This window comes from Labrus mixtus, chromosome 1, assembly GCF_963584025.1.
Source record: "Labrus mixtus chromosome 1, fLabMix1.1, whole genome shotgun sequence".
Lineage (NCBI taxonomy): Eukaryota > Metazoa > Chordata > Actinopteri > Labriformes > Labridae > Labrus > Labrus mixtus.
Window position 1 is genome coordinate 14,339,038 of NC_083612.1, and position 15,496 is coordinate 14,354,533.

The following is a 15,496-nucleotide window of genomic DNA, read 5'->3' on the forward strand; positions in this document are numbered from 1 at the left end:
CGCAGCAATGATGAGGGGGTGGGGGATTCTTGCACCAGGCAGCAGACAGATGTGGGAGACTTAAATCAAAACTTTTCTGTTGGCCCATTCCAGAAACGCGACTTTCCCTCCACTGTTGGTCTCCACTGACTCTCCATTCCTCTGCTGTTTCCTCACGTTTTGGCTAGCAGCTCACACTTCTCTGTTGGATATTAAGCAGAGGCTGAGATCAAACTTGGACTGTTGCACACACCAGGAGGGATGATACAGTGAAGCTTTGTCATGCTTGACTTTGGGTTTTTGGTCCTTTAGCAGCTCAAAATAATAAACTTGATATTTGGTATCCCCTTGACCTCTCAAACATGTAGTGACATTTTCTTATAAACAGGATTTTTAACTGAAAACATGTTTATGAAGCTGCTAAAGTGACACATCACTTCAGTTAAGAGCCACAAATATTCCAGCTGTAAAATGCCATTCTTTCATTCTCTCTGTAGGTTATCTGTTAATTGCGTTGATCTTACTTTCAACACGGAGCCTCCCAAATGTGCGTTGGGATTACTGGAATCTTATTTTTCACAAGAGACAATTTGGACCAAAAACATTAATCTCTTTTTTCATATGAAGGCCTATTTTTTGGCAAACAACTGAATAAAACTACATTCATGCATAGCCCGTATATGACGTCCATATAAATATTTTTTTCAAGCACCAACAGCAGCAGGTCAACGTTTTCTGAAATACCACAACATCTATTAAATGGATTGGCATCAAAAATTGCTTCAGGCTACATCGACCATATTCTTACACCAGCCTCTTTTTTTTTAGCCCGATGATATCGCCATCAGCGTTAGAAGCCCACATGCAGCTGTCATGTTGTTGCTACTGCTATCGTTTGATACTTTACGTACAGAGAGAGAATCTCACTGTTTACAGTCTCGCTAAAACAACTGAAACGTTTGCTAATGAACTTTTAGCTAGTGAGGAACTGATTTAGCCAACTTTCTAAAACAACAGTTAGCTTGAAAGGAACAAAGTAACACGTTAAAAAACAGTGAGAAGCTAATTAGAAATGATTCACAGGCTAAAATAGCAGTTAGCTAAAAAGAAAAGGATGTATTAGCTAAGAAATGGTTAGCTGGGAAGTAACTGAATTCTTAGCTTAAACGTTATTAGGTATTTACGATTCCCAGCCTTAGCCTGAAGTTTGATTAAAAATTAGGGATATGGTCTATTATGATTCCTTTATTCTTCTTTTATAGTAAACTGAATATAGACCTAGGTCAAACTACTGTAGCCTACTTTTTAGGGTTTCATTTTGGTCTTGGTAAACAATGAATTAATGCTTTTACCATTTTGAATGTATGGATTAAACAGTTAATGCATTAATCAAGTAAATAAAGACAAGAAACAGTTATACAAGGCAGCACTTTCTGACAGTATTATCAGTAATCCCTCATCTAATCTATTCCTTTTTTTTTATTTTCTAAAAAAAAGTCTAGTGTGTACATAAATGTATTTCTTAATGAGTGATTTCATGGAGTGTGTCTGTGGATCTGTGTCTGCTGAGTGTCTTTTACGGATGGTGGTGGCAAACCCCTGGTGGGAAAACTCGACAGGGATCCTTTTCCATCCCTAAAATGGTCAGATGTGTGTGTGTGTGTGTGTGTGTGTGTGTGTGTGTGTGTGGTGTGGAGGAGGGGGGCACTGACTTTGCATATATCACATCAAGTAGAGAGGAGATAAGTGGGCAGCAAGACCAGCATGGATGAAAAGCTCAAACCAAAAATACTATCTTCTGTGCCCTACAGGGGACCTTGAATAAATCTGTGTTTAGATAAAGGGTGTGGTTTTAAAAAAACAAGAACATCTTGTAATGTATTACATTTATCAAAAACGTCAAGTCATTTTTAAGTTGAAGCCCAATAAGTGTGAAAATATAATATACTAGAAAAAGTACTATTTATGAAAGAGTAGTAGTATTTCAACGAGGCGTGACCTCGTCAGAGTGCTTCATCTGAGCCATATAGATGAGATTTGGATGAAAACATAGATACTCTTGTACTTGTCCATTTCAGCCAAGTGATGGTTATCGCTTAGCTTAGTCTTAAACCCAAGAAAGGAGAGGGCATTTCGCCTGTAGCTTCCTCAGGTTCGCCTTTATATATTTATATATATCGTGTTGTGCTTTGTCACAGTCTGTATCTCTGTTTCTGCTCAATAGACAAATTCCAACTTCTCAAGCCTCCCGTGCCATCCTTCTTCTCTCCAAGCCATTAAACTTTCCCCCCTTTTCTCCGTCTACATCACTGTTCCCTTTTATAATCAGCAAATCAGTGTCCTGACCCTCATTGCCCAACTTAATCACCTGTCTTCAATTCATAATCAGTCTCATCCAATTATTAGAGCCTCTTTTTTTCTTTGTGGTTTTGCCAGTTCCAACCTTGTTACTGAACCTTGTCGCTGTGCTTTGATGTGGTCTTGTGTGAATTTTACTTTTGGAGTTATTGTACTGGAATTCTGGACCGGCCGACCAACCCATCCGCCTGTTTCTTGTTACCAGTTGGCCTCCAGGCTTATCTACATGAACCTACCAGTAAGTCATCCATGCATGATAAATTGCTCAACTTTTCCAATAACCATGTCACAAATTGCAAGAACTGTTATGATCATTGAGATTTCTTCTTTTTAAGGATTTCATTTGGCCTTTGTTGCATAGCGGACAGTGGAGAGGCTGACATGAAATAAGTGCATAGAGAAATATAATAATATGATTAATGTTTTCTACAGAGAATGGCAGAAATTAAACAGCTATGGCACCGCTATACTTTTACTAGACATGTAAAACAAGTTCTCCAAGTAGGAGCACACTGTTTATTACAAAGAAAATTGAAGAATGTAATCACTATTTCTTTGAGGATGTAAACGAGAAAATAAGGTGATGGACAAATGTCAAATCTTGTGAAGAACTCCCCTTGTGTCCAAATAAATCCATTATAAAGCTTACCAATGAACAAGTATATGAAGGTCAATCATCCCATGTAATTCACACGCAAGAACACAAATAAGCACATTATCCAAACTGTCAACCTGTTCCTTTAAAGTCAGATGTGTTTGTACATTTTGTGCAAATGTGACGTCCAAACTTTATGCGTTGACACTACTTTGTGTTTATCACACGCAAGAGTGTTTATTGTTCCCATGGTGACACTTGCTTAATAAGGATGACTTTGGGGACCTAGGGTGCAAGAGGCCTTTTCCACACTTCTCTCCTCGCATTAATGGGTGTTTTTCTCATGCAATGTCCTGTTTTCTCAATCAGGAGTGACACCAGAGCCCAAGGAGTAAGACCAAAACACATCCAGGGTGAGTACACCAGCGATTAAACCCTCAGAGATTACTCATACTGTCAACCCGGAGTTCTTACTCTTTCCCCCTAATAGCAGATCCTTAAAAGAAGCATCCCCACTATAAAAGGACCAATTACAACTTTTTATGACCCAAAACATTCTGCTCAGTTGTTTGAGGGGAAAGTTTGAAGTGAAATGAGCTGAAACAGCACTGAGTTCAGACAAGGAAAATGATCCAATTGGAGGCAGAGAGGGATTCCTCTATGTTAGTCTGTGGTTATGTTTGATTTTGTGTTGTTGCGGTCAACTGTCTGTACATGTAGTGTGTTTCAGCAGGAGACCATATGTGATACTAAAAGGCCAAGCCCAAACAGTTGATAGAATTCATCATTATAATAATTACATTATCCTCAAAGACGAGAATAAAAAGTAACCCCTTTCACATACAAAAAAACACACACACAAATGTAAAGAGTGTGTGTGTGAGAGAGGGTGGTGAGAGAGAGAAGAGGAGACTCATTTCTGCTACAGCTCATTTTCTTGAAATATTTCACATGAATATTGGCAGCAGTTGTGCTGCAGAAGACAAAAGGAAATGAACCGTGGCTGCTGGAGCCAAAGACAACACAACACACAGTGTGAGAAAGTCTCGCTACAGTTTCTGCTCGCAGCACAGAGAGAGACAACCTCGATCTAAGCTATTAAAAACTGCCCCGGGATATACAGTATGAAGCACATGGGCAAAAACACGAGTGTATGAGAGAATATTTGCGATGTAGCCGAAGATAGATCAGCTTCCGTCATTGTGAACTTTAAGGCAAAAAAAAAATGACATCACAGGAAGATATGCGATGATTAAAAGACAACAAGTTTGTTGTCTGAGGGATATATTTTATCGGAATTTCCTTTAAAAAATATTGATCTAAACTATGTTTCAGACTCTTAGTTCAGTCATCTCAGGCCACAGGAGTAAACATCGCCTTAAATGAAGCCCACGTTTGGTTACAATCAACAAAGAGATTAACTGAGAAAAGGATTGGGTGGGACACAAAGGTGGATGTTGGGAAGAAGGAGGTCAGTGGGATTGGAGGTGGCATCTTTCTGTTAATGACACCTCCTTTGAAACAAGGAAGAGCAGGGGAAACCCTGCAACGCTGCTGACGGGAACCATGACTTTAAGATTCCCAAGAAACAATCCTCAGCTCTGACGTCACTGCTTTCACTCAATGTGGTGTATGCTTTTCTGCATGTCTGTATGTGTGAGTGTTGTGTTTGAGCATAAATACGCCCCATATGCTTGTATTTAGCTGTGGTATCTCTGCATTGCTATCCATAATGTTTACTTCTTGTAAGTTTGTAATGCATCAAATTATTTCCTCATGACTGCTAATTCATGTGAGGCACTCCTCCAGTTCTACAGATGTTCAACAGCAGTGGCGCGCTCAGGCTTTCTGAGGTGCAGTGGTATGAAAGTAAAACAGGCCACTAGCTGCATGCATTGGTTGCACTAGTAAGCAGAATTTTTAAAATCCATTTATAGTGAGACAGTATCAAGTCCTGGTTAGGATCAAAAGATGGATGCACCTTGCTAGCTTAGACTTTACAGTGCATGCTGTTTAAATGCAACATTGGTTATACAAGTGACTTTTGCTGCATAACATGAACCTTTATCCTCTCCAAAAAAGGCAAAACAAAACTAAAATAAAGAGTAAATCGCTTTGTTGCATGACTCACATGTAAGTTATAACTGCTTAACCTCTGACTCATAGGGGCCTATAAACTGTATGACTACTTTTATAAATTAGCGCCCAACTCATTTCCTTGAAGGGAACTGTGTGTCATTTTCTCCAATGGAGGGGCGCCTCAAAGTTGCAGCCAAAAGTGATACTGAGGTGTCAGTAAGCTCTTTGTCATACCTTCATAGGGCTGTTTTCAGGTTGAGCTTTTAGAAAACTATATTATTTGCATTAAAAACAGTTCTATTTATATTCAACTGCAAAAAAAAACCTAAAGAGAGAAAAGGGAGATGAGAAGAAAGAGAGATCGCATTTGAAGAAATATCTCCTGGAAACCTGGAGCGGCTGTTGCTCAGTTGGTAGAGTCGCTGTCTCTCAACCGGTAAGTCGAGGGTACGATCCCCAGCTCCTGCAGCAACATGTCCGATGTGTCCTTGGGCAAGACACTTAACCCCGAAAAGCTCCCAATGCTTCGCCGGCGGCGTATACATGCGTATGGATGGGATTGCTTCTGATGGTCACTTTACAAAACAACCGCTGCCATCAGTTGAAAGAATTGGCATGAAGGTGTGACCTGCGGTGTAAAAGCGCTTTGAGTAGTCAGAAGACTAGAAAAGTGCTATACAAGCTCAAGTCCATTTACCCTGGTGTTATTGATTATTGAAACAATGTAGCTTCTTTTCAATAGATTCTTTGCCATGTCTGGGATGCTTTCAGACAATATGTAGGTTTCTGGGGTCAACGGCTTATCATAATATGGTCTTAGAAACAGGTGCTTACATTTTTAGAGACACACTAAACGGTAGGGAGATCACACATGAGAAATATCACCTGTAACCCGGGTTTTCATTGGTAACATAGCGTACCCACTTCCTTTATAATTTATGGCAGATTTTAACGGAGACTCGAATAAAGCGCTTTACAAGTGATTTAAGATCAAATAGGCTTAACTGCCCAGATAAATAATGCAGAATATAAGCACAGTGTGTGAAAACGAGGTGATACACAACTGTTCCTCTGAGTCAGGGACAGAGAAAAAGTCACTAAAGCTTTATTATTGGGGGTTGTAACTTGAAAAGGTAGACAACAGTGATCTAGGAGACATTAAGCTGCAGCCAAGTGCCAACCAAAGATGCCTAACCCTTAACTAAGGATAACTTTAAGTGTACTGTAGTTCATAGTGGTGACTAAATAAAAATTCACCCCCAGTACAGTTGTAATAAAAGAGAGAATTACCTCTACAGACAGCACCTTTTTTTGTTTTTTACCAAGCCGTAAACATCTTTGTTTGTGCTGTAAAGTTGGTAATTTCATTATGCGGCCTCTATTGTGATTGACTTACCTTTGGCACCAGCCTCAAGTGGACAATAGAGGAACTGCAGTTTTTAGCGCTTCCATTTTGGCTTCATTTCTTAGCCTGGAGGTTTGTTTGATTCAACTTTATTGTCTTTCGTGTTGTATATTTCCATCCTTCCCTTAGCTAGAAAAAGTTTCCTATTTAAGATGAGGTGAAAGTTATTTTACTCTCTGCAGCTGGTAGATGGGAAGGCTGTAACAGAAGCCTGTGGATGCCGAAGTCAAGAATTTCTTGGTTTCAAAGCCAGTGAGCTGTCTCTGACTCCCACCAACACACCACAAACCACTTTGCACTTTGGCTCTTCTCAGCTCCTCACACCCAGGTCACGCTTATGTTTCAGAGGATGAACTCAGCTACGCTTAGAGAGAGAGAGAGTCGAGGCTCTAAGACATCCAGGGAGAGGCTTCTGACTGTCAAAACAATCCTCTCCAATCATCAGTGGCCACTTCTGCCCTCTGCTTCTCCTGCAAACATCCCTCATTCCTTGACTGAAGACCTCTCATCCTCTCCTCTGGACCTTTGTTTCATCTGCCAACATCCCGTGCTACTCTCACATACCATTCACAGTAATTCATGTTCTTATCTTACAAAGAGCCCAACAGTACATTCATTTACATTCTTATATTACCTCAGATACTTATCTGCAATTCTATTATTTCATTACTATTATTATAAAGCACAGGAGTCCAAGAGCACCAAATAATATGTCATGGCAAGACAATAATAATGTAGGAGAGTAAAAGACGGGGGATGGATTATTCCTCAGGGTAGCAGAGACGACATAATAAAGAATAAAGTAGAGAAGGTGTTTTGACAGTAATTACTATTATTACTTACTCAAACTATGTTAACAAATAAAAAAAGTTGACTGTGCATAAAAGGTATAAAGGTCACAGACAAAAGTTGGAAGTAAATGGAAATTTGCCCTTCTCCTTTGCAATTTATATTCTTGTTTTTAGCTCGTGTGAGTAGGTTTTGAACAGAATGAAATGAATACTGATGCCTCTTTTTGACCTTAACAAAAATTGCCATCAGTTAGAGGGTTGATTATTTGTATTAAAGTTGTATATGTTTAATGCCTGATACCGCTGCTGACGGGTCTATGTCAAAGGATGGGATTTATAGTGCACCGCCCCAATGTGTCTTAATTTACAGCGTCCCTGAAAAAATGTTCACTGTGAGAGAGACGTTTAAAAGTTAGAAGACAGCAGGAGTTTGTTTTTTCATTACAGAATACCACTTATGCATGTACAGGATAAGATAAGCCAAGAGATGTATCGCTTCGTCCTCAGGGGTCGACACAAAATGAAACATCTCTACAGTCACTTGGAAGTAAGTGCTTCTCCAACTATAGTGTTTGTGATTTTCTGCAACACTTGCAATAAGGCAATATGGTGAATGAAAACAAGTTGGAAGACATGAACTTTATTCAGGGACAACTTTTGTATTAATTAGCACAAACAGGCATAGCTTATTGTTAAAGTACTGTGTCATCGGCATATACAGGTCTGGAATATTTACATTCACAAATGACGTCAAAGAAAATATCATGATGGAAAATAAAAGTCTATTTCCCCCCCATCGTGTCAGAATGTTGAGTTGGGACTGGCTGAAGCAAACACCAGGACTGCCAACAAGGAAGAAGTTTGGACCTTGAGATGGAGGTAGAGCCTTCTAAGAAAGCATCAGCGTTTTGATTTACACCCAAAGGTCATGGGCAGGCAGAAAAGGGAGTTTACAAAGGGAGTGAAAGGGAGAAACTTATGAAACTGAAGATGGGGTGGCCTCCAATATTTTGGTGGAGTGGTGAACAGGGTGTTTTTCAGGAGGAGAGCTGTCGTAGCCAAAGCAGGACATAAGTGAAGAAGAAATTAAGAAGCGCTGTATAGACAGTGACTGTGAAAACTGAACCAGACAGAGGTTATTAAGTGAGAACCTGCGGTATTGCACCACTGTTGCACTCTGGGTGCTGCCTGACAGTTTGTTGTCTTGAGGCAGACTAAGACTCTTGGCAGTGTGTTCAGGAGTAAACGTGGTCTTGTCAGCAGTGATGGAGAGGCCTTGCAGAGGGCAGGACTTTCCAGGGGGAAAAAAAGCAGCACAGTATTGTTGAGACTAAGTTTGAGGTGGTGGGCAGACATCCAAGGGGAGATGTCAGCAGGGCTAGGGGAGATGCGTGCCTCAACCTGAGTGTCAGAGGATGGAAAAGTTGTGGAAGTTGAATTAATGATATATAAATACTCTCCTGAACACCAGATGAAATGCAACAGAAGGCAAGATGGATGTTGCAGAAACTTAGGCAGGTCACCAATATTTTCTTTCTAAGAGCTAAAAAAAAACTTGGTGTTATGGGTTGCCTTAGACATGGTCGACCTATCACTGGGAAATATTGCCTCTGATAATATTTCATGTTTATTTTTTTTTATCTTGATCAAACCTAGAAATGATAATGTGCAAAATTAACACCAAATCTAGACTAAGTATACAGGGTGAGTCCCAACACGTGTGAGAGGGGAATGTGAATAGTTAAGAAAATAAAAAGTGGAAAATTCTATCAGTGGAACCCGATGTTGAGGATTAAACAGTGTCAGGAGGTTTCTCTAGGATTTAGAGTGATTGCAGTCTTGACAGAGGAGCAGACGGACTCTATGTTTGCTAGGTGTGGCTGCAGGCATGAATCAGTGTGTGTGAAAACTATCACTACACTGGACAAAATTCCTCAAAACATACAGTATGCACAGGGTAAATATTGAAATCTCGTATTTTATTCCTTTGAAAGGTTTTATTTTTTTTCAGAGTACATCAGTTCGAAGTCGTTGACTGAAGAAACACTTCAGTAAAAACTGGCTACACTTGTAGTATGAAGATCATCAGGGTCATCATGAAGGCCACAAGCCCAAACGTGTTGTAGCCTACTTACTAACTAATAACCTTGATCTTCATACTACAAGTGCTGCTGGAGCTTGTTGACCTCTTCTAGCCTTTCACTCTTCATGCACCTTGGTAGTTGGTGAAGTTGTGCCAGAAAATCACACTCTGCTTCTTCGGGCATAACACCTGGGACAAGTTTGTGTTTTGATGGCCAAACAACTTTTTTGATCATCTCACCTTCAAGTGCAATATAGCGCTGCTTTCTGCAGTCAGAGACCATTTAATACGTTCTGGAAAATTCTTCATAACTTCTTCATTCTCCGATTATGAACTGCTTTTGCAGAAATGTATTCTACACAACAAAAATTAAGATACTTGTCTTTTTACCTTTTAGAGTATTTTTTAGAATAACCTCCAAAAAAGAAGCTAAAGAGGCCTTAAATAATTTATTACAATGGGTTATTAAAGAAATAATATAACTTCTGACTTTTTATCCATTTAGGCATACATGACTATTACCTACAGACTGGATCTGGGTGTGGTGAGCATTTATTAACAGCCTATCTGACAAAAAAACCACAATTAATACAAAGACTTAATTTAAGACAAGCGGATCAATGGATTATAGGTGATAAACTAAGCATGAGCAAATTAATCATGACCATATTAATATTTTAACAATACTGTATTTTAAGCTGGAGGAAGAACTACATTCCACATTTTACAGCAGAGAGTGAACAGATGCAGTCTTTAAAAGATACAAGAATAGGTCGTCTGATTTGTTTTTGTCAGGTGTGTGGGAATGACCTGACCACATTATGGACCCAGCAGATTTTTTTTTTGTTTAAATTACGAGCCGTCTCCCTGGGAGGTGACACGTCTAGCCTTTTTTCCTGGCACCCGAGGTAGAAGGAGAAGAAATTGGGCCACACGATGTCCGGCAGATTCTATATCATCAAGCTCTCTGGTGGACTTCCTACTGGACCTGTACTTGGAGCCAGAATGCTCTACAAAGCCTCATCTAAAGCAGCCGGTGTACCAGCCCAGGCCTCAGCCCAGGCCTCAGCCCGAGCCTCAGCCCAAGCCTCAGCCCGAGCCTCAACCCATGTCACGGGTGTGGGAAAACAAGGAGGTGGACCCAAGTGCAGAATAAACTAACAAAATGTATTTATTAAAACAAAAAGGCCAAAGGCAAACACACAACTTACTAAAGGAGAACACTAGCCATGAGGAAACCACAAGAAGCACAAGGAAAACAGACATCTACTGACACTGATAACTGACAGATATGTTTCATACATAGAAACAATGATCTGACACAGAAGGGAAGAAACACAAGCAGACAATGGCTAATCAGACACAGGTGAGACTAACAAGACACAGGTGAGGACAATCAGGGCAATCACACTGGAGGGAAACACAGAGAGGCAGGGATGAAATACAAGAAACACTGAGGACAACTACAAACTTAATCATGAATCACTGAAGACACTTCAATCAACTCAAGAAGTAACAAAACACACAAGAACATAAAGAAACACTATTGTTATGTTGGTGAGTCAGGCAAGGGAGATGACGAACTGTTAGGGTTGTTTATTCACTGCTTGTCTCTACATGTGTGTCACACTCAATCCTGCATACAGCTATTCTTCTTTCCTTGACCTTAATTGTCTCACTTATCCTCCATGGTGTCTCACTGCGCCCCCTAGCAGACTGAAGGTGTAACTACACTCAAAGTATGCAGAACGAACATTACCAGCATTGCATTTGTAAACACAACAAGGCCCCTCTTACTCAAGGAAAGACTTGCTCCAAAGAACTAACATTAACAAGGATAGTACCGGTAGTCGTAAACAATGACTCAGAGAATGATCATTAGGTGACTTGTGTTTTGTGAAGATAAGAACTTAATCTTCTCAGTACTTTAGCACAGTATAACAATGCAAGCAGAATGTATTAATGTATATTTATTGAAACCGCATTACCCCAGAAAATAACTCTGGAAGTTACCATGACTCATGTACTTTAAACAGTGTTCTTTATGTAAATAACTAATCAATATTAAAGCAAAACTTAAAGTTTCTGTGCTCAAACTTTAAGAGTACCCAATTTTAAGAGTTGGTCTCCGTAGTAAGTGATTTAAAGTGTAACAAAACTTTCAATTAGGAAACCAAATAATACCAGTAGAAACTAAAATTAGCATTCTGTTACTGTAGCTCAATGTAGCATTTTTTCAGTTTACGTGTTTTCTTTCCTCTACTTCATCACAAAGTCTTTTGTCCAAGCTGGTGGTTGTCTCTCTCTGTGATGCAGAGTTCTTGTGAAAGTCTTTCTCGGGCTGAGGTTTTCCTCTGCTGTGTCAGGTGCTGGTGCTTCCTTGGATCTCTCAGGGCAGAGAGAAAGGCGTACTGCGTTCCATCTCGTTCCATCACTGAGGATGAAGGCACTCAGTCCAGTTTGACGCTGCACAGAGATAGGATCACTATACTGTCTCTCCCCCTTTCCCACATGGAAAGGCTTCTTCACCTTGACAGTAGAACCAACAGTGACTCTGGGGGGTCTGGCTCCTCTTCTAGAGTTTGTGTACTGTTTACTTTTCCTCTGCTGCGAAACAACTCTGGCTCTGACATGTTCATATTGTCCACTGACAAAAGAAGACGGCAGGATATTGAGCTTCGTCCTCATTTGTCTTCCTCTGAGAAGGTGGAAAGGAGACTCACCTGTGGTGGCATGTGCTGTTGCCCAGTAGTTGTGAAGCATCTCAGTAACCACGGCCGTCCAGGGCTCTTGCGAAGCTTGTGCTGCCTGTAGACTGCCTTTCAGCACTCTGTGAAAACGTTCAATACAGCCATTAGCCTGGGGATGATAAACACTCATTCTGATGTGTTTGATACCTCTTCCTCTCAGGAAATCAGCAAAGGCAGACGATGTGAACTGAGGTCCGTTATCTGTAGTGATGGTACAGGGGTTGCCTTCATGTGCAAAAACAGAAGCCAGGAATGTTGTAACTGTAGCTGCAGTGGCGCTGGGTGTAAAGGCTTCTTCTGGCCATTTACTGAAATAGTCAACGAGGGTTATGGCATATCTACACTCGTAGGCTCCACGTTCAAATGCACCTACAATGTCAATAGCAACATGCTCAAAGGGACCATGTGGAAACGCAACAGGTTGTAATGGGGCAGGAGAAGTGCTGGCTGTTTTGTCACATACCTGACAGGTTGTGCATGATGACAGGACTGCGTGAACAAGTTCATCCATGCGTGGCCACCAGTATAGCTCCCTGAGGCGCTGTTTTGTTCGAACCAAGCCCTGATGTCCTTCATGAGCAAGGGGCACAATGGTCTCTCGCAGGGACTTTGAGGCCACCAGACGTGTTGCACGGAAGATGAGTGGTAACTCAACAGCAAGCTCATGTCTCACAGGGAAGTAGGGCTGTACCTCAGCAGAAAGACACTTTTTCATTCGCGGCCAGCCAGGCTGTATGCTCTGTTGAAGCTGTGTGAGTTCAGAGCAGTCCTCACATTCAGCTTTTAAATCTGAAATAGGCAGTGCAGTCAGGACAGGAGAGATTTCAGCTATCTCTGTTATCAAGTCCTGTTCAGGACCACTTGCAGTGCTGAAGTGGTTGAGGGGAACACGGGAGAGGCAGTCTGCCATGACATTCTGACTACCTGGGCAGTACTGCAGGTCGTACTGGTAACACATCAGCTTGGCTGACCAACGTACAACTCTCATGCCAGCTCTGTTCATACCTTTAGTGCTGAATAGAGTGGTAAGAGCTTGATGGTCAGTTCTGAGTGTGAATCTGTATCCCCACACATAAGTTCTCCATCTCTCGACAGCCCATACACAGGCTAAAGCCTCTTTTTCAACCGCTGAGTACTTCCTTTCAGCTGCTGACAGGGTGCAGGAAGCGAAGGCAACAATGCGTTCTACATTGTCTGTGTGCACCTGTGTCTGGACGGCTCCCAACCCGTTATCCTAAGCATTGGTTGGGATGAATGTTGACAGCTTCAGATTGTAGATGGCAAGTACTGAGCTTTTCAGTAGTATTGTTTTGCGCTTGGTGAAGCTCTTGTCTGCTTCATCAGTCCATTGAAGTTCAGCCTGACTGTTTGTTCGAAGCAGTTGTCGCAGAGGCTCAACAGCTGTAGGATAGTTTAGCAGAAACTTGCTGAACCAGGAGGTCAAGCCAAGGAATGAGCGTAGTGCTGCCATGTCTTTTGGTGCTGGAGCCTCAGCGATGGCAGTCAGGTGATCTGGGCTTAGAAGTAGACCCTCTTTGCAGATGACATGTCCCAGTAAAGGGATACTTGTTTGACTGAATGTGCTCTTGTCGTAGTTGATCTGGATGCCAGCGTTCTTCAGACGCTGAAGGACATCTTGCAGATGTTAATCGTGCATGTCCTTGGACTCACCATACACTATGATGTCATCCAGGTAGTTTTGTACTCCTGGAAGATCCTTCAGGATTGTTTGCATCATTTTCTGGAAGGCAGAAGGTGCTGATGTTAAGCCAAAAGGAACACGTGTGAACTGGAAAAGTCCATCATGAGTTATGAAAGCTGTTAAACTACGACTTTCAGGATGTAGTTGCAGTTGATGGTAGGCTGAGCTTAAATCGATCTGACTGTAGTGTGTAGCACCAGTCAGCTCTGCGAACAAATCCTCCATATGAGGTAGAGGGTGACAGTCCATCATCACACTCTTGTTAGGCCTTAGGAGATCAACACACAGCCTAAGTCCTCCTTTGCGTTTTCGTGCAACTACCAGGGGACTCACCCATTCAGCTGCATCCACTGGCTCCATGATGCCTGCTTGGAGTAAGCGTTGGAGCTCTGCAGACACTTCTTTGCGTATGCTCAGTGGTAGACGTCTTAGTTTTTGGCGAACAGGTTGTACTGTATTGTTCACTTGTACCTTGTGGCTGAACCCTTTTACTTTAACTATATAAAAGAAGGCTGGTACTTTTGTTGCTTGATTTACAAGAGCGGCTTCTGCAGATAGACAGCCAATGACAGGTAAGTCACCTTTTGTGTCACCAAGTGACTAGTTTCACCTTTGGTTCTGTGAGTGGGCATGTTGCAAAGTGCTGCAGGTACATTGATTCTGGCAGGATCGACACAAAAGCTCCAATATCCACAATTAGCTCGAGGACCTGCCCCTTTCCCTCTGGTGCTTCAATGTTGATATGGCAAGTAATTTTGTCATAAGCTGTAGCTGCAAGCTCTACATCATCAACACAGAGCACTGCAGCTAACTCTGGAACCATCGTTTATCTCACTTCACTGACTGCAGATTTGCAAACCTTGCCGAAATGTCCCTTCTTTGCACAGTTATTGCATTTAACATGTGTAGCTGGACAGCTTTTATCATTAGCCAAGTGCTTATTCGAGCCACACCTAAAGCAATTCCGTGGGTGCTGGCTACCACTTGCCTGTTTCTGATGGCCTTGTGGTTGTCCAAAAGTATGTGCTTTAACTGGTTGGGTTCCTCTTTTGCCTTAAAAACGTTTATTTGTAAAGTCTACAGCTTGTACAGGCAATGCAGGTGTCGCACGTGTTGAGGAAAGCAGTGTGGAATTTTTAACCGCTGCTTCAACTTAACACGAGATCATCAGGGCTTTGTCCAGCGTTCAATTTTCCTCCTTCCTCCTTCCAGTAATTTATCTTTAACAGCACTGAGATAAGCATTGGATATAAGCTGGTCTCGAATCAGCTCACCTTCCATCTGTCCAAAGCCACACGGCGCAGCCAAAGCTCTCAAAGCAGCCACGAGCTGGGTCACGGTTTCATCAGCTCTCTGAAGACGCTGTCTGAATGTGTGTCTGCATGCTAACACATTCACTTTCGGGACAAAGTGCTTCTCAAGCGCCGTCATGGCTTCATCAATTGTAGTACCTTGTTCCGGTAGTGTGTACATTAACCATTGTCCCTCCGGGCCAAAACAATGTAGAAGTACTGCGCGGCGTCATGCATCGGGCCATGTCTCCTTTTGCGTTTATCACTAGCATGTAGTTAAGTTCTACCATGTTTCAAAAGGTAACAGCGGCTCACCAACGTGCTGCAGGAAGGACGGTGGGCACGGCACAGAAACGCTCATCCTCGTCGCCAATTGCTATGTTGGTGAGTCAGGCAAGGGAGACGACGAACTGTTACGGTTGTTTATTCACTGCTTGTCTCTACATGTGTGTCACACTCAAT